This window comes from Zootoca vivipara, chromosome 5 (assembly GCF_965207765.1).
Source record: "Zootoca vivipara chromosome 5, rZooViv2.hap1.1, whole genome shotgun sequence".
Classification (NCBI taxonomy): domain Eukaryota; kingdom Metazoa; phylum Chordata; class Lepidosauria; order Squamata; family Lacertidae; genus Zootoca; species Zootoca vivipara.
This window is the reverse complement of record NC_142588.1, coordinates 32,592,469-32,600,647: the sequence shown is the minus strand read 5'-3', so window position 1 is coordinate 32,600,647 and position 8,179 is coordinate 32,592,469.

The following is an 8,179-nucleotide window of genomic DNA, read 5'->3' as shown; positions in this document are numbered from 1 at the left end:
TACAATTCTGTGATTCTGTTTCTAGTGTGGCTCAGAAGTCAGAGGAGGAAGTAGGGGAGGGCAGAACCTAGTAATTTATGTGTCAAGGCAGGTTGAATAGGTGCAAGAACTACCGTGGAAATCATTGTCAGCTACAGTCACAGAGCCAATCAGAAGGTTGGCGGTTCGAATCCCCGCGACGGGGTGAGCTCCCGTTGCTCAGTCCCTGCTCCTGCTAACCTAGCAGCACAAACTGCAAGTAGATAAATAGGTACCGCTCTTTCGGGAAGGTAAACTGTGTTTCCGTGTGCTACTCTGGTTCGCCAGAAGCAGCTTAGTCATGCTGGCCACATGACCTGGAAGCTGTACACTGGCTCCCTCGGCCAGTAAAGCGAGATGAGCGCCGCAGCCCCAGAGTCGTCCGCGACTGGACCTAATGGCATAGCTGCCAAGTTTTCCCTTTTCTCGCGAGGAAGCCTATTCAGCATAAGGGAAAATCCCTTAAAAACGGGATAACTTGGCAGCTATGCCTAATGGTCAGGGGTTCCTTTACTTTTACCGACACAATAAAGTAAACCATAGCTGTAGCAGTGAAGAGTCTGACTCATATGTATGGGTGCAATGAATGACCTTTTTTATCACATGCTGTTTGCCTCCAGCACACTTCTTCTGCTGTCTCCTGTGAAACCTTTTACCAAGTCTGTGTTCTAAACAGTGGAATATTCAGGGATCAGGCGGAGGAGACTATGTGACTCACTAGCCTGTTTCCAGGCTTCATTTTATAATTGACTGGCTCAGTCTTTTGGCCATATTTAGATTCTGATCAATCAGACATGGCTCCTTGAAATGTATCCCATGCAGATGTTTCAGGTAGACAGAAGGTACTTGATAGAAATGTTCCGTGCTTTTTTTCCTGGGTGCGCAGTACTGGCACCTTTTTTTTTCTAGAATAAAAGCACTGGCATGTGTTGAAGACAGTTCTTAATTAGTTTTTCATGCTGCATATTAATACACTTTAATGCACTATGAACAGTGAGAGAAAGAAGCTTATGTTCCCATGTGCACAGTCTTAATTGGTTCAGTGTCCATACAATTGCTTCTAATATGAAAAATGTTATTTAACAAGCCTTTTTGCCAATATATCTGTGAAAACTAAAGCAACTGCTTCTGGTTATCTAGTTGCATACCTTACAAGGGCCAGTATAAACTCTTTCTGCTTCCTAGTGAGTTTGGAGAAGAACATCTATATGAATATATCTAGATATATGCCTCTATTTGATAGATTGGTGTCCTATAAACATCAATGAGTTTAGAGGCGCATTTTTTTTTGTTATTATTCCCTTTACCATACTATCCTTCCTCTAAAGTATATGACACTTCTGAGTGGGTTATTTTGGTTTGATAATAAGTAACTTTTCCTCCCAGAAATGACTGTTTGGTTCCTTCAGAACTTGATATTTCTATATATATATATATATTCTCTTTTTGTTTTCAAGCTTTAATAACAATAGCTTTTTAAAAAAGAACTTGATGTTTCTGAATCAGCAGCATCTTGTCTGGGATAGCATGAACCAAGATCTTTTAAACACTTTTGTTGGTACTTAAAAAACCCCAACCCAAATCAAAACCCTGTTCTAGTTCCAGTTCACCTGGATGGTTTTTAACTTCTGCTTTTCCATGCTCATTTCCTACAATTTCTTTTTCTTTCCCATAGGTTAAAATTTAACTGCCCTCTTTTTTCCTTTCACTGCGGAAGGACTGGGTTTATTGAAATGTTGGTTTTTTACTTAGTTCCTTGTAGTCATGTTTATTAAGCCATTAAACCCCATGATGTATCTTTTTACGGAAAAGAACAACCTGACCTTCTATCACACCAACTTCATAAAACTTTGTCTCAACAAATAATGACACTACTGAGCACACCTATGCCACATTTTCTCCCTCTATTAAGAAATCTCTATTTCTGTGGAGAAAAGGCCGGGTTTTTATGTCAACAGAAAATGTTTTAATATAAGTTGCTTTGGGTCACTTTTGTAAGGAAAGCAACTAATGAATATAATAGATCAATCTAATAGTAATAGTACACTCTGTTGGATAGCTCAGATGGTTAGGGTGTGGTGCTGATAATGCCAAGGTGGCAGGTTTGATCCCATTATGGGACAAATGCATATTTCTACAGTTGATGTTCCTAGAAGCTCCTCAGGGTCCCTTCCAATTCAATGATTCTACTCTGCAGAAGTTGGTGCTGAACTATCATAGGGACATCCACCCCGAAGCAGGAAACCACTTCTCTTCCGAAAAATCCGAGTCAACACTCTACTCTTACATAACTTACATGTTTCTCCACAGCCTCAAACACCACAATTTTTGTTTGCAGGGGGTTGCTCCAGCCTGCCAATCATTTTGGTTGCTGTTTTTTGCACCATCTCTTTACAGGTGCGATAACCAGAGCTGTACATAGCATTGTAGGTGTAGTCACACAGTAAATTTAAAGGAAGGCAGGGCAATGATTGGCAGTTTTATTCTCTTTAAGATCTGTAACATAGAACTCAACATTTATTTATTTTTATAGCTGCCACACTGTTGGCCAGCATTTTCAATGTGCTATATCAGGTATAGGCAAACTCAGCCCTCCAGATGTTATAGGATTACAACTCCCATCATCCCTGACCACTGGTCCTGTTAGATAGGGATGATGGGAGTTGTAGTCCCAAAACATCTGGAGGGCCAAGTTTGCCTATGCCTGTGCTATATCCACCACAGCCTCATGATCCCTTTTGTTGTCTGTCACCACCAATTAAGACCCCATGCGTGAAGTTACGTTTTGCCCTCATGTCCATTACTCTTACATTTAACTGCACCTGCCATTTTAATGCCCATTCTCCCAATATGGAGCTCTTTGCCATCCTCTTTCATCCTTACCACCCTGAATAATTGGGAGCCATCAACAAACCTGGCCATCTGACTGCTCATTCTTAACCCCAGATCATTCATGAGTTTGTTGCACGATAAAAGGACACACCACATATGCCCTGATCCATCCCTTGGGGGGAAAAGATGTGGCAGTATGCTTTCCATTCCTATTTCAAATCTAAACATTCACAAATTACAAATGGTCATTTCTCAGCTTCACACCAGGTGGTGGTGTTCAACCTTTCTCCACTTGAAATTAAGAGAAGGGTTGGAGAATTCTTTGCCTGCTGTCTCCCTTCCTGCTTGTGACACCACAGACAAGAAAAGGGAAATAAGGTTTTTGGGGATTTTTTTTTTTGGGGGGGGGGAAATGCATTTTGTGCAGTTGTGCAAAGGGGGAGGGGGTGCATTCTCCCTGAGAAAACACTGTGATAGGTCTCTGTTTCTCTCGGAGCTCTGTTTTTGTAATACGCTAGTGTGCTCAGACCAAAAAAATCTGATAGCGGGACCCCACACACCTCAATCTATGTGCTTCCAGTGCAACCCACAGGTTCCTGTTCACAGGATCCCAATCATTGCTACTCTGCAGTACTACCCTGATGAAAAAAGACTAGCTAGCTAGGTTAATATAACAGCCATCCTTCAGGCTGACTTGCCAGTCTGAGCAATTTGGCAGTCAGACTAGCTGACTAATGACGCCTGAAGCTCTGTCCTTACTCTCTGCATTTAGATGATTTATATACCATTCTTTGCACAAGCCACAGGGTGGTTTACAACAGATTAAAAAAACAAAAAAACTCACCATCCTTTAAAACATGGAACAGATAAGTAAAGGACAATTACTAAATAGCAGCAGCAGCTTTTATTTCCTAGCATTGCTGCCTTTCCAAACCTCGCTGCCTACCTGGAAAATTTTATGTCACCTGCCTCTGGGCCTTTGCTTTCTTTCTTTGGGACTTCCCTTCATGCTTTTCATGGGGCCCCTTTTATGGACTCACACCCAGCACCCCTAGACACGGCTTGAAAATGGACCACTTGGGACCTGGCCCTGCCGGGCCTTCACACTTTGGTTGTAGTTCATACTCTAATGACGTCAGCAGCCCCGACCATTAAACTATAGCTAAACCCCTTTCCTAAGCTACTTGAAATTGCCCAAATGTATCAGAAGATATAGGTGGTGCTGAAAACAAAATTTGCTCATGAATTTATGAGCTTGGCCACTCTAGGTTTCCCTGAGATTGAGAGAAGCAAGCTGATCTTGCTTTGGGAACCGAGGTGCCCAGGGAGGCATGTTCTGTTGCTGCTGCTGCACCCCCATAATGCCTGCTCTACTTGCACACTTTTAAATGAACAGATTCATACAAAGAAACCTTTATCAGTGCAACCCTATACATGTCTTTTCAGAAGTAAGCCCCATTAAGCTTCCTGGGATCTTCTCCCATGAAAATATGCCCAGGGCTGCAGCCTAAGCCTACAGACCTCTTTTCAAAGGTCTTCCCAACAATATTATATGATGTGAATTTCAGTAGCTTTACTATATATTTTTATTGGACCTGCCTCTAATACCATTGTGTTCACACTAATCTCTGAGCAGTGAGAGACTCCAGGAGTGCCAGCACTTACCCAGGGTTCACTTTCTTTGGAATGAAGGTCATTGGGGACTGCAATTTCTTTAGGATATATGGTTTTACTTAGACATCTATACAACCCGAGCACAAGATAGAAAGGCTCACAGTATTAACACTCCAACAGATCTTGCTTCCCCATTAGGTTTCTAGGAGGGTCCCAAACCCATAGCTTTGGATTCAGCACAGAGAACAAGTCAAACCACTGTCTCTTTTCAGCTCCCAGCTTCAGTCCAGACTAAAGTAAAACAAAACCACACCTAGCTCCCTAATGTTTTAACACCCATAGGATGACATGACATCCAGCCAGGTGAGGAGGGAGGATGCTTACCCACTCCTCCTCCTCCTCCTGTTGTTTAGTCATTTAGTCATGTCTGACTCTTCGTGACCCCATGGACCAGAGCACACCAGGCACTCCTGTCTTCCACTGTCTCCCGCAGTTTGGTCAAACTCATGTTGGTAGCTTCTACTGTCCAACCATCTCGTCCTCTGCCATCCCCTTCTCCTTGTGCCCTTCATCTTTCCCAACATCAGGGTCTTACCAGGGAGTCTTCTCTTCTCATGAGGTGGCCAAAGTATTGGAGCCTCAGCTTCAGGATCTGTCCTCCCAGTGAGCACTCAGGGCTGATTTCCTTAAGAATGGATAGGTTTGATCTTCTTGCAGTCCATGGGACTCTCAAGAGTCTCCTCCAGCACCATAATTCAAAAGCATCAATTCTTCGGCGATCAGCCTTCTTTATGGTCCAGCTCTCACTTCCATACATCACTACTGGGAAAACCATAGCTTTAACTATACAGTATGGACCTTTGTCGGCAAGGTGATGTCTCTGCTTTAGAGCATCAAAGAAAGCTTTGATTTTGTTTCTGATTCAGTGACAACTCTAGAGATGATTTGTTGTATGCTTTTGGTACTGTTACAGGGAGGTAGCAATTGCTGTATTCTACATCACATGCCTTGAGTCCCACCTTCCTGGAACCCAAGAAGAAATTCCATTCTGGAATCTTGCAGGATGATAACAACTGATTTCCAAAAGCCCTTTCTGCCAACACCAGTCCTATCATGTTCCCTCTTGTTCTCCATGTCAGACAAAATGAAATAATGCTTATTGACCTTGTGACACAATAATGGGAACAACAAGTATGTAAGACAGATTACCCATTTGCAGCATAACCAGACTCCCTAGGTCTAGTGAACAAAAATGCAATTTCTGGCTTTCTGAAAGCCTTGCAGGACAGCATTTTTGAGCCATACATCATCTTATTTGCAGTGTTGGTGAAAATAAAATGATATACTATGAGCTCAGTTACTCGAAACCTCACATGACCCTTGTTGTTGTTGTTGTTTAGTCGTTTAGTCGTGTCCGACTCTTCGTGACCCCATGGACCATAGCACGCCAGGCACTCCTGTCTTGCACTGCCTCCCGTAGTTTGGTCAAACTCATGTTCGTAGCTTCGAGAACACTGTCCAACCATCTCGTCCTCTGTCGTCCCCTTCTCCTAGTGCCCTCAATCTTTCCCAACATCAGAGTCTTTTCCAAGGATTCTTCTCTTCTCATGAGGTGGCCAAAGTATTGGAGCCTCAGCTTCACGATCTGTCCTTCCAGGGAGCACTCAGGGCTGATTTCCTTAAGAATTGATGGGTTTGATCTTCTAGCAGTCCATGGGATCTTCTAACCTTGTGGTCCCTTCCAACTCTACAGTTCTATGATTCTATGAAACTATTAACTATTGAATTGTATTTTTCCACATTAGGAAAATAATACAATGCAATGAATGCTTATGGGTTAGCAGAACCTAGATCAAACACCTAGAACATATGCATAGGAAAATTAGATACAGTAGCTGAAATTTTATGGCCCTACTTGCTAGCATACCCTTCTTTTATAGAATTCAGTTCTCCACATCAGCAAATACAAAATATTTTATTGCATGTTTATGCCGCTTCTACTGATAAGCAGAAATTGCTATGAGTCTATACATACCTTGGGTGTTGCTCATCTTTCGAGGAAAATATGATTGCTGACTTTCAAAACTCCACATGCCAATGTCACTTGTCTGCAGAGCCTTTTGTTCTCCACACTGGAGAAAAAGGCAAATAAAACTGATTTAGCTAGCTTTCCTAGAACTTCCTGTGGCATCAAGTACTGTATTATGGGCCGGCTTCTAAATGAATGGTGAAGCAGGTGTTTGTCAGTTGCGAACATGAAAGATGCTTAGCAGGACTCTTTAAATCTAAAGAGAAACAGATGTCAACAGACTGCTTTAGATGTGGAATAAATTGAGTTAGAAGTAAAATACACCACTCACAGTTGCTTTGCCAGTCACTATGCTCCAAGCATGTAAAGAAGGATCATTGCTATCTGAATGTAGCTATCTGGGTGGAATTAAAAGAGTGCAGCACATGTAAATCGCCAACCAAAATGAATAGCTAAAAAAGAAAGCTGGAATTCTTGGAGTCAGTAATATTAGAGAGGGAGGCTGGCTCTGGTTTTCCTAGTCTGCAGGCAGCTTCCATTAAAGGACAATGTGTGAGCAGTTGTTATTTTTATATTTGCACACATCTGGACTGAGGCCAGTGATTTCAGCCACATGTTCTGCAGCTGAAGAGCTGATCCTAGTCACCTTTTAAACATTAAAGCTGCAGGAATAGATCTACATTTTGCTCATAGATGGAGCTGAAAGAATTGAACTTACATGCACACAAGTCTGTATTAGATCGGGGTGCTATTTAGAATCATAGAATTGTACAGTTGGAAGGTACCCCAGGGGTTATCTAGTCCAACCCCCTGCAATGCAGGAATCTCGACTCACACATTCATGGCAGATGGCCGTCCAATCTCCAAGGAAAGAAAGTCCATCATTTTGGGGATAGCAAGTCACCTTAGCAGCAGGGAAATTTATTACAGAATAAACCTGGTTAGGAATATGATGCAAGCCTAAGAATATTTATTGTATGTTAATGTGTCTGAAATCAATAGGATGAACTACTAAGAAAACTTACATAAGGCCATAAAGTTTGAAACGTGCTTTCAAAGTTCCAAAACAGTAAATGGAATTTAAGCCAGAACTACTTGCTATCTGTCAATCTTGCGTACTGAACAAAAGTCATAATTGTAGACTGGCTTGGTTAGACTGGAGGTGTCATTTCTCACCTTCCATATAAGCAGTAGCAACCAACTCCTTTTTGCTATGCTGAAAAAACCCAACAAGACCTTTTTAGTTCCATATAGTAGTTCCCTAGGAGAAGGTGGGAAGGGCTTTGATCAGTGCAGCCTTGGGGCAGTTCGGCTCCTCCTCACTGGGCTCACATTCAAGAGATGATCTTGTAAAGATAAATATGCAAGCGTACCAGGGTGGGACTGCTGAACATGTTTTGCAAGACCTAAAAAGTGCTTTGTTGTAGCACTGATTGATCCGTGCTCACTCCACAGTGAAAATGAGCAACCAGAACGTTTGCCAAACTCACCAAGAAATCATCGCACCATTGAATTGTAGAGTTGGACGGGACCCCAAGTGTCATCTAGTTTAGCCCCCTGCAATGCAGAAATGTCAAGCTGAAGTTACTTTCAGCAAGTATAGTCAGGATGGTACCCTCTAGATGTAGACTACAACTCCCATAATTCCCAACCATCATCAATGTTGGATGGGGCTGATGGATTTGT